Consider the following 12,196-nt stretch of genomic DNA (forward strand, 5'->3'; position numbering starts at 1 on the left):
TCTTTTGATACATATGCAGCTAAAGACAAGAGCTCCAGGGTACTGGTTAGTTCATATTGTTGTTCCACCTATAGGGTTGCAGTTCCCTTTAGCTCCTTGGGTAATTTCTCTAGCTCCTCCATTNGGGGCCGTGTGATCCATCCAATAGCTGACTGTGATCATCCACTTCTGTGTTTGCTAGGCCCCGGCATAGTCTCACAAGAGACAGCTATATCTGGGTCGCCCTGGACATGAGTGTATCTGCTGGGAGTAGCTCGGCAGACTCATAAGATCATAAAGCGAGTGTAGATAAACTTGTGGATCGACCTTGGGGCTAAAAACCTCACGTAGATAAGTGAGTACCTCAAGGACACTTTAGTCCAGGACAAGTATGGGTACTGGCCAGTCTACAGCATTAGTGGGGCCGGTGTAAACCTTGCTCAAAGAACGAGGTTTAAAAATTCCTGAAAGTACAGTGAGCAGGTTTTTAAAAGTGATAGACAGACTTGCTCCTTGGTTTGCCCCCACTGGGTCACTGATGCTACCTAGTTGGGTAAAGATATAGCAAGAGAGGAGGCAGAAGGAAAAGTGAAAACAGGAACAAGGCCTTTATGGAAGCTGATTAAGGCCAGTCTATCCAGGACAAATGTGAGTCAGCTGTTAAGGAAGGGTAGCGACTTTTACAGGAGCAACAGGAAAGTATGTCAGAAACAGAGAGATATGGAAAAGAAAGCGCACGCAGAAAAATAAGTATAAAAAGAGAAAAGGAAAAAATCTAAAATATAAAGATATAAAAGATAATGTAAAAATAAAGATACAAAAGATAATATAAAATATAAAGATACAAAAGATAATATAAAATATAAAGATATAAAAGATAATATAAAGAATGAAGATCAAACTTTGACTAAAAGATGCAGCCTTCATCTAAGGCTTAAAGATAGATTCAGGGAAAGAGGAGTAACTATCAGAAGCAGCCACTGTGCAGATTTCACAGAAGAAGGAGAAAAAATGAAAATAAGTTATTTCAGAGCTCTCCTAGGGACAGAAGGAAGACAGGAGCCGTCCTTTTTCCTCTCTGGCGCCTATGGAGATATTCTTAGCTCTGGTTAGAATATCTGGGTCCCTTTGAGACACCAAGTTCTATTCCCTGTCTGTCTATTATCTGTTTTTGGTGCACCAAATTGTCCATATGTCTGTCAATTCATATTTGTTTTTGTTTTGTTGTTTGAATGATTGTTCTGTGTTTCATGTTGAAAAATATAATTGGTTAAAACTTTATCTGCTGGCTGTCCATCCTTTATCTTGTTTAAAAAGCAGTCTCAATTTTCACAGCAGAAAGTGATGAGCACTGTGTCTGGGAGTCAAGTACAGTTGAAAAAGCCCTGCTGAGGGTCGATTGCAAATGGAGCTCTTAAAGGGACAGGCAGTCTTTTGCTTGTAACAAAAAATTAGCTTAAAATTGGGAACTCAGGGTTGGAGTCATTCTAAACAACATGAACAAACACAAGAAAACAGGTCATGTGCAAAAGCAGTGTACAAAGGATGGAAAGAATAGGTTTAAAAAGTAATTACCAGGCATTTGATCAAAATGTGGGAAAGGAAGACATTGGGTAAATGAATGCAGATCAACCAGAGTTGTAAGAGGAAAGCCAATACCTCAGTTTAAAGTGCAACAGCCAAAAAACCTAAATGTATGGGGCACTTCAGACCACAGTGTCCATGAGGCCACCCAAAGACCGAGGAGAGCCACTCCAGGTTCAGCAGGATTGAACATCTGTGCCACCTCCAGAATAATTCTTACACCACAAATGGGGTGCCAACCTATTCCCTCAGATTTTAGAGGTTCCTTACCGAAGGATACAGTGGGCCTTCTAGTAGTTGGGTAGATCCTCTTTTGTTTTGAAAGGATTGGTAATACATCCTGGAGTTATAGACTCAGATTATGAGGGACAAGTTAAGATTATGTGTTCTGCACCCCGAGGTATTGTGGCCATTTCTCCTGGAGATCCACATTGCTCAATTGTTGGTTCTTCCTAGTTTGCATAAGAAGGAAGGACAGGGCTTTTTCAACCTTATACTGACTAATGATTACTCTCAGAAAAGCAAGGAAATGATGAAAGGAATGGGATATATACCTGGACTAGGTCTTGGAAAAAATTTACAAGGTAGAGTTTCTCCAGTTAAAGCCACAGGAAAAGCAGATAGGAAAGGGCTGGGTGTTTTCTAGGGGCCACTGAGGAGCCTTTGCCCATTCCGTGGTGTGCCTCAGTGGCCTTTACCCTCTGAGAAGTTAAAAGCAGCTAAAGAATTAGTACAAGAACAATTAGACCTGGGACATGTGGAACCCCCACACAATCACCCTGGAATATGTTGTAAAGAAGAAGTCAGGTAAATGGAGATTGTTACATGACCTAAGAGCCATTAATGCACATAAGCAAGTTATAGATCCTGTACAAAGAGGACTCCCCCTACTCTCAGCCCTACCTAAGGATTGGAGAATTATAGTTGTGGATATTAAGGATTGTTTCTTTTCCATTCCATTAAATCAGAAAGATAAACCTAGATTTGCATTTACCTTGCCTTCTATTAATCATATGGAGCCTGATAAAAGGTATCAATGGTGGGTATTGCCCCAAGGAATGGCAAATAGCCCTACCATATGTCAGTTATATGTAGGAAAAGCTTTGCAACCAGTTAGAGATGGTTTCCCCTCCTTAAAAATTTGTCATTATATGGATATTGTAATTTGTGGACCCAAAGAATAAAGTATACAGCAAGCTTATGGCTTGCTTAATAAAACTTTAAAAAATAATGGCTTGATTATTGCACCAGAAAAGGTACAGCAGTCTAATGTTAGTCATTTTTTGGGAGCCACTATTGCTTCACGATGTGTTTCCCCACAAAAGATTAGTATAAGAAAAGATCATTTAAAGACATTAAATGATTTTCAAAATTATTAGGAGATATAAATTGGATTAGACCTTATTTAAGGATCCCTACTTCNGAATTAAAACCTTTATTTCAAATTTTACAACGAGAATCACATATTACCTCATTGAGACAACTAACACCTGAGGCTTCTGAAATTCTTAGGAAGGTGGTAACAGTGATCCAAAAAGCACAGTTAAATCGTATAAATGAGCAAGAACCTTTGTACCTATGCATATTAAGAACCATAAATTTGCCAACTGCTGTGTTATGGTAAGATGGTCCTTTAGTATGGATACATCCACATATATCCCCTAATAAGACTATAGAGCATTATCCCACCATGGTGGCAAATATGGCCCATAAAGGTACAAACTCACTTTGGAAAAATGCCTGATAGCATAACTATTCCATATACTGCTCCACAAATGCAAATATTGTGTGCTACTATAGATGAATGGGCCATTCTTAGATGCAGTTATTCTGGTTTAATTGATAATCATTATCCTAAACATCCTTCATTACATTTTATGCTATTGCATCCAGTGATTTTTCCAAAGGTGATGGTTAAATACCCCTATAAAGGGAGCTATTGATATTTATACAGATGGATCCAAAACAGGAATTGGATGTTATGTGATTAATGAAAAAGCTGTAAGGTTGCAATTTACACCAGGAGCCCCTCAATTGGTGGAATGTTTGGTGGTTTTAGAAGTTTTTAAAAGGTTCCTTATGCCCATAAATATTATCTCTGATTCTGTTTATGTAGTTAATGCTGTATTAGCATTAGAGACTGCCGGAAATTTTAAGCAGTCTAGTTCAGTATCTGAAATTTTGATGAAAATACAAGATTGTATTTCGATGCGTGAGCATCACTTTTATATTCAACATATTAGAGCACATACATCTTTACCTGGACCTATGGTTAAGGGAAATGCAATTGCTGACTCAGCCACTAGAGATATGGTTTTCCTATCACAACGTTCTATAGAAGGTGCTAAGAATTTTCATCAACTTTATCATGTCCCTGCTTTTACAGTGTGGTAAATGTGTAGAATTTATTAATGCACCTTCCGTGGGCGTTAATCCTTGCGGATTGCGACCCCTAGATGTTTGGCAGATGGATGTGATGCATATTCCAGCTTTTGGTAAATTACAATATGTACATGTGTCCATCGATACCAGCTCTGGTGTCCTATATGCTTCTCCCTTGACAGGGGAAAAAGCAGTTCATGTCATATCNCACTGCTTAGAGGCTTGGGCTGCATGGGGCAAGCCCCTAGTGCTGAAGACAGACAATGTTCCTATATATACCTCTTCTAAATTTAGTCAATTTTGCAAACAAATGCAAGTGAAAAATATTACTGGATTGCCCTATAATCCACAGGGCCAAGGCATCATTGAAAGAGCTCATCGTACTTTGAAACAATACTTGCAAAAACAAAGAGGGGGAATAGAGGCTATGACGCCAAAGATGGCTCTATCCCTTACAATGTTTACTCTTAATTTCTTAAAATTGGATGATTCTGGGAGATCACCAGCTGGAAGGCATGGACAATGGCCTCAATCGCCCAATGAAATGGTCAAATGGAAAAATGTCCTTGATAATAAATGGTATGGCCCGGATCCCATATTAATCAGATCCCGGGAGCTATTTGTGTTTTTCTGCAGGGTGAAGGTAATCCACTTTGGGTTCTGACGCAACTGACAAGGACCGTGAAAGAGCAAGATGAATCTCAAGATGATCCTGTTATTCTTACTCCTGATGATTGAGACCGGGATAAGTATGCCTTTGTGGGCCATAGTAAAATCATGGCCAGTACCTTTACCAGTACATTCCAATTCTTCTACCTTGCCTTTGTTTTTTACATCGGAATGTTTTTTGGATGTGCCTGTGCACGACAAACTCCTCAAGATCCACGGTGTATAATAGTACGAGTTTCCATTTAAATCATTCACTGTGCTTTGTGCATAATGTGGATAAACCTTTTACACCCTGTATATTTTTAAAGAAAAAGATTATTTCTAATTGGGAAGATCCCGCTTACCAAAATAAGTGAGCTCTGGAGTGTTATTTAATGCTTTAACACAAGTTGCTCAAGGAGCACAATCAGGATCAGGTGATGTTGGAAATAATGTAACTTCACCTATAAACATCACCACTATCATGATAAAGGGAAATGTGATTATTCCCAAAAGATCACGATGGCCTGTTGGCAATGCTACTGCTATACGCAGCATGCCTTGGTGTCATCTGGACCTCGAATTTCCTATAGTATTTTCACCTTGTCAATCAAATGTTTTTCCTTGGAAAGAAATAGCAAAGGGTTTTGTTTTGTCACCACCATTGAATTTTTTTCTATAATGAATGATAAAGGAGATGTTACAGGAAAAGAAAAATATTTGGCCATATTACCAATGGATTTTAAGTAATGAGGCAGGTGCTAGTACCAGTTTGTCAGCCTTTGCACTGCTGACTGGAACCTTTCATGAGATATTGAATGTTTCTGCCACAATTTCCAATATCTCTGCTCATTTAGATAATGTGACATCTAATANAGTTATNAGAAATATGACTACTTCTCCAGTAGAAGTCTGTGTNAATCCTCCATTTTTNTTTATATTGNCTGAATTTCAAAATAATACAGAATGGTTAGATTGTACAAATGTCACTTGTTTTTTGACACAATGCTGGAATGGAACTAATTTCTTAGCCTTAGTGGTACATCTACCAACCTTTGTGCCTGTGCCTGTTGAGGCAGGTCCAGAGAAGTTCCCAATCATGAGTCTTGTTCGGCAAAAGAGAGATTTTGGAATCACAGCTGCCATTGTTACTGCCATTGCAGTGTCCACAGCATCCGCAGTTAGCACAGGGAGTGCTATGGCCTATCAAGTCAATACTGCTGATACCGTAAGTCAGATAACAGAAAAAACGTCTGAGGCATTGCTTACCCTGCAAAGGGTGGATTCTCATATCGCCTCAGAACTAATGTTAGTGAATCAAAGAGTAGATATTTTACAACATAATATGGAACAGATGATAGATGTCATACAAATGAGTTGTTTGGCATCAACTCCACATATGTGCATTACTCCCGTTAGGTATATTAACAATTCATTCATTTAAAGTACAGATTTATCAAATTATCTGAAGGGGAGCTCGTCACAGGAGCTGGAAAGGTTGCAGACGAAGATGCAGATACAGATCCTGAACCTTAATGGAACCAGAGTGGAACCAGTGACCCTTGGAGACTTCACCTCTTGGCTTACCTCTGCATTTTCTTACTTTAAGGAATGGGTGGGAGTGATTTTGTTTTGTGCTGCCATATGCTGTGGACTGGTGTTCATGCTTTGGTTGGTTTGCTAATTCAGAACTCAACAAAAACGTGACAAGGTGATTATAACTCAGGCACTTTTAGCCATTGAAAACGGCACCTCCCCTGAAGTTTGGTTATCTATGCGCAAGAATTAGTTGGCATCTGAGTTCTCTGCTCTTGCACCCCACGGATTTATGGATCCATTGCACTGGGATGAGAGAGACTCAACGATCATTGATCAGCCCTTGCACATCGCTGAGGTTTCCTCATTGCACGCAATAGGGTGATCATGATTTCTCCACTAATTCATTCCTTAAAAAATATGGCTGGCCTGTTTTGTAGAGTTCACCCTAGGTCATTTTTAGCAATTACTGTCACACAGAATCACAGTATCCAGATGGGCAACTTTCCTCATGCACAGACCAACCTAAGACACGGGGCCTGGTGGTGATAGGGTTACCCTATGAAGGGTAAGGCTGTAACATAGAGGAAAGACCTAAAACAGGAGCCGTGGCAGATGGACATAATTGCATAGGCTTAGTCCAGCATCATTTTATTAAAATAAAAAGGGAGAGATGTGGGAAGCCACAAATGCCATTACAAGATGGCGCTGGCTACCACTGGCCACTGCCCATGATTATGGGTAAACAGCCAATGTGCGCATGTGCATAAGAGTTTTTTGCTGAGTCACTGCCTGCCCCGAGGCATATTAATGAGGTAATGGTAGCATAACCAATCAAGTATGGACACGTCACTCCTAGGCCTATATAAGCAGTGCCATTTCTAGGGCTCGGGGTCTTTTTGCCTCTGTAATTGAGCTCTCCCAATAAACGTGTGCAGAAGGATCCTATTGTGGCGTTGTTCTTGCTGGCGAGTCAGGCACTCACATATATTGGCAGTGTGATGACCTGACAGGTACTGATGAGGGACATAGTCAGATGAAAGTCAAAGGCTGATGACCTTTTACTGCTTATTTCTCTCTTACTGCTCTGCTGATGGCTTCTAGCAATTTAACTCTCTCTTGCTATTCTGTGGGCAAAGGGCTGGTGACTCTGATACTTTAACTCTCTTGCTATTCTGGGGCCAAAGGGTGATGGCTTGTGCAATTTTAACCTGCTGTGTTCTCAGGGCAAGAAGTTGATGTCTCCTGGCATTAATTCTATTTGTTCTTCTGAGCACCAAAAATGATGCCTTCTGGCAATAAACCTCTGTTGAAAACACTTAATGAAAGAAAGTTAATTACTTGGGCACTTACTCTCTGAGTCAGGTGTCTCATTCTGGCCAGAAGAGAGGCTTGAAGTTCTTTTTTTTTCAAATTAATAATCCTAATCTTTCATTATGTCAACTGAGTAAAAGGTAGTGTTTCATATGTGGACCTCCAGTTGATATTTACTGATATTTGCTGTTTACTGAGACTAACAGGAGCTGGTAAAATCAGGAAAGTACAAATTGAAACGAAGCTCCCCAGGAAGTTTCAGTAAACATCATAATCACAATATGCAGTAAAGTCCTAATCCTGAAGCTATTCTGGTGAAGGCTTACATAGCAGCCATGTCTTTAAGAGTTTTCCCTGATTATGGAGCATATGTCATTGGTGCCCTGTTCAGGAAAATTTCCCCTGTGCCCATGTGTTTGAGGCTTTCCCCCATCTTTTCTTCTATTAGCTTCTCTATATCTGGTTTTATGTGGAGGTCCTTGATCCACATGGACATGAGCTTTGTACAGGGAGATCAGAATGGATCAACTTGCTTTCATGTTGACTGCCAGTTGAATTAGCACCATTTGTTGAAAATGCTGGCTTTTTTTCCACTGGATGGTCTTAGCACCTTTGTCAAAGACCAAGTGACCATAGGTGTCTGGGTTCATTTTTGGGTCTTCAATTCTATTCCATTGATCTACCTGCCTGTTACTAACAATACCATGTAGTTTTTATCACTGTTGCTGTGTAATACTGATTGAGGCCAGGGATGGTGATTGTCCTCAGAAGTTCTTTTTCTTTTCTTTTTTTTCTTTTGTTCTTTCCCTTCCTATCTTTTTAGCTTGGAGTTCTTTATCTCTTCCTGACCCAGAGAGAAAGGAAAAGAAAGAAACAAAGTCAGGCACACATAGACACACTGGATGGAAGAGAAAGGGGCTATACTCACTTTTATTTTTGCTTCTAGCTTTTCATAGATGTTTAGACAAAAGTTCCTATGTAAAAAAAAGACTACTTCATAGATAATATGTTATACAAAGGGGGAGGTACAGAGGATTATATAGTAATTTCAAAGGAGTGTTTCATTCTATAAACTCATTATAAATTCAAAGCAGCACTTTCACATGGTCTTGTTGCAGAACATTTCATACATTTGGCTCATCCTTGGACCTGATAAATATTTTCCTTAATCACAAATCTCTTGCGAGCCTATTTCTCATCTAAGTGAAATTTATGAAAGCTGTTTTGTACTCATTATTGTGAAGCCTTTATATCCTATGAGGAGGAGCCACATTCTACTTTCGACTCTAACTTTTTTATATCAAGAAGTTGATTAATATACAGTTTTAAGCTTCATGGTATGAAATGTGATTTCATACCCTGTACTCAAGTTAACTTCAGGGGTAGGTGATCACCAATAAGAATGAGTAGAATGTAAAGCAATTCTTGTGGTGATTCCTTGCATGCTGTTCATCAGGTAGGAAAAAAAAATCAAGGTGTGAAAAAAATGAAACTTGGTTTAACCCGCATTTATTGTAGCAAGTGCTAGATCAGGACTCTAGAGTTGGGCCCAGACCATTTTTCTTTAGTCATATTTAGGCGCAAAACAATTTAGAAAAAAATATTCAAATAACAATTAACTCAGTTCCAAGATTATAACAATTTAACACATGTTTACATTGACATTATTTACAAAACACATCTGCTCAATTTTACAAGAATGGGTTCTGTTGACACAGAGAAACTGACCATGATTTTGGTGTCTCTGCCACTCCACTGAGGTAAACATAAAGTGTGTGTCTGTCAGTATTGTCTGGATGACATAAGATAACATACAAAGTCACTTAGGCTGTTGTAAAGCCAAAATTATATCACTTATACAGATTGGATTTATGGCCTAAAAGTGATGCTTAAGGTTTTCCAGGGAAAGGGTTTGGGAAAAGTAAATTCTAGCAGATATGGGAGGAGCCTGATTTATCAGAAAACAAAGGATCACCGGTTAAACTGCATCATTGCCAGCAATCCAAAAAGAACACCTATATGTTGTAATCTCTTGTAGAGGGAAGCTGTATGTTAAACTTTCCTGGTTTCTCTGGTGCTTATATGCATGCACAATGCCTTTATGTCTCCTAAAAGTTCTGAAAAAAATAAATTAACTTTCTCCTAAAAGGATTTTTTAAAAAACATTATTTATGTATTAAAATTTTCATTCTGTTCTTCTAGACACTTAGCAGCAAATTATTTTCATAATCAGTGCACTCAATGAATTTTTACCTAGTATAAAAAGTTTCAATATTAAGTATTAGTGAATGACAAGATATTGTTTTTAAATAACTTTGATAGAAATAGAATCTGAGAAGTAGACTAAATTATGCTTCTGAATGACATTTACAATAATGAGTGATTTCATTAAACAAGACAAAATTTAAGCACACATGCTACAATTGATAGGCTTAACATCTGAAGTGATCTATAACACCCATTTTCTCATGACTTTGACAAGTAAAATATTCTCATCATTTCATCCTCTTAACTCATGGAAACATGAGGTACTTTGTTTCTTTTTTCATTTCATAAAATTTCATTTTAACTCATTTTCCTACCTCTGTGCCCAGCCAAATTCATGTCTTCAATCACCTCTCTCAAAAAAAGAATTAACACAATGAACAATACCCACAAAACATATCAGAAGAAAAAAATGAGAAGAAAAATGTACACAAGAAACAAACATATTCTTTTAAACAATGTGTGTCACACCCACATAATTCAGCTATGAGCAGGACCTGAATTTGAAGATATGATCAAAGACACATAGAATCCTGTGGATTATAAACAGGCACTGGATTGGACCTCTTACTCAGGTTTTACCATCTTCTCATTTCAATATTTGATTAGGCAGGATACAGGACCTATCAGCTAGTTCTACCACAGAGCAATGCCAGCATCTCTCTGCACCATTGCAATAGGAAACAGACTCAGATGGGATTCACTTCCAGAGTGTGGAATTCAGAATCAGCTTTGACCAGACATTGGAGCCTATATTCTAATCATGGATTCCTAAAAAAAATTTTTAAACAATTTCTATACATATTAGGTAGACATAGATTAATATAATCAATTTTAATGATATACTGAGGTATTTACACAATAAAGTAAAAAAATTGTAAATGTCCATTGAAATATCTGAAATAACATGTAAGTACATTGTACTTTTTGTAGGAAATGTGTAAAGCTTTTGAGGAAGAATCTATTATGAAACACATTCCAAGGCTGCTACTCAATTCCACAGGAGCTGGAATCATTGGCATAATCAAGTCTGGTTACAAGATTCCTGAACTGTCTCAGTAAGTGAGGATCCATTTTCAGGACTCCTGTGTGGGTTTAAACAGAGTTCGCTTATTTATTGTTTGCTTGTTGCTTCAAGGCACTGTTATGGGTATGCTTCATAGCATGTATGATTACATAGAAACGAAAATGGTCCTAAGAAAGAATTCTAACTTTATGCTTATTGATCTTTTAAATACTGTGTTTATCTATAGAAATATTTCATATATTAATGTAGTGCTTTCGATCATATACATTCACTAACAACTTCCTCTGTAAATCATACTAATAGCTGTAATTATATCCCTCTGAATTATAGGTTTTCTGCTTTCAGGTTTTTTTCTATTTATTTTTTCATTAGATATTTTCTTTATTTACATTTCAAAGGTTATCCCCTTTCTTGGTTTCCCCTCTGAAAATTCCCTATTCCACCCCCCCTTCCCCTGCTCCCCAATACACCCACTCCTGCTTCCTGGACCTAGCATTCCCCTACACTGAGGCATAAAGACTTCACAGGACCAAGGGCCTCTCTTCCCATTGATGACTGACTAGGTCATCTTCTGCTACATATGCAGTTAGGGCCATGAGTAACACCATGTGTTTTCTTTAATTGGTGGTTTAGTCCCAGGGAGCTCTGGGATTACTGCTTTCAGTTTTTAATGATGTTAATATCGACTTAAACAAATTCTAAAGCCAGTATACGCATGGCTCTTGGGTCATCCATGAGAATAGAGGCACCTACCAATGGCCTCATTCTTAAGAGAAGTTGAAAGTTAATCATTTTGCAGCACTTAAGTAAACTTCTTTATAATATGTTGGGCTTGGGACTACAACTGCTGCCCAAAATGCTGCAATCTTGTGAGACTCGATATTCTGCAGGTAATGTGCATATGACACAAGCTGCTTTGAGATATGTTTTCTTTTTTTTATTAGATATTATATGTATTTACATTTCAAATGTTATCCCATTTCCCAGATTTCCCACTAGAGCCCCCATCACATCCTCTTACCACCTGTTTCTTTGAGGGTGCTTCCCCTCAAATAAATCATATACCCTCCTCACTGCCCTGGAATTCCCCTACACTAGAGAATTGAGCCTTCATATGTTAAGGACCTCTACTCCTATTGATGTCAGGCAATGCAATCCTGTGCTACATATAGGACTGGAGCCAAATGTTCCTCCATGTGTACTAGTTGCTTGGTGGTTTAATCTGTAGGAGCTCTGAGGGGTCTGATTGGTTGATATTTTTCTTCTTACTATGGGGTTGCAAACCCCTTCAGCTCCTTCAGTCCTTTCTCTAACTCCTCCATTGAGGTCCCCGTGCTCAGTCCAATGGTTGGCCGTGAACATCTGCCTCTGTATTTCTCAGGCTATAGCAGAGACTATCAAGAGATAGTTATAACAGGTTCTTGTCAGCAAGCACTTCTTGGCATCTGCAATAGTGTCTCC

General features: G+C 38.5%; 1 pseudogene; it reads left to right on the forward strand.

Moving 5' to 3' along the window:
• Window positions 1-12,196, forward strand: part of LOC110291503 — a 23,284-nt pseudogene that overhangs the window by 2,526 nt on the left and 8,562 nt on the right.

The sequence above is a fragment of the Mus caroli genome, chromosome 3 (assembly GCF_900094665.2).
Source record: "Mus caroli chromosome 3, CAROLI_EIJ_v1.1, whole genome shotgun sequence".
Classification (NCBI taxonomy): domain Eukaryota; kingdom Metazoa; phylum Chordata; class Mammalia; order Rodentia; family Muridae; genus Mus; species Mus caroli.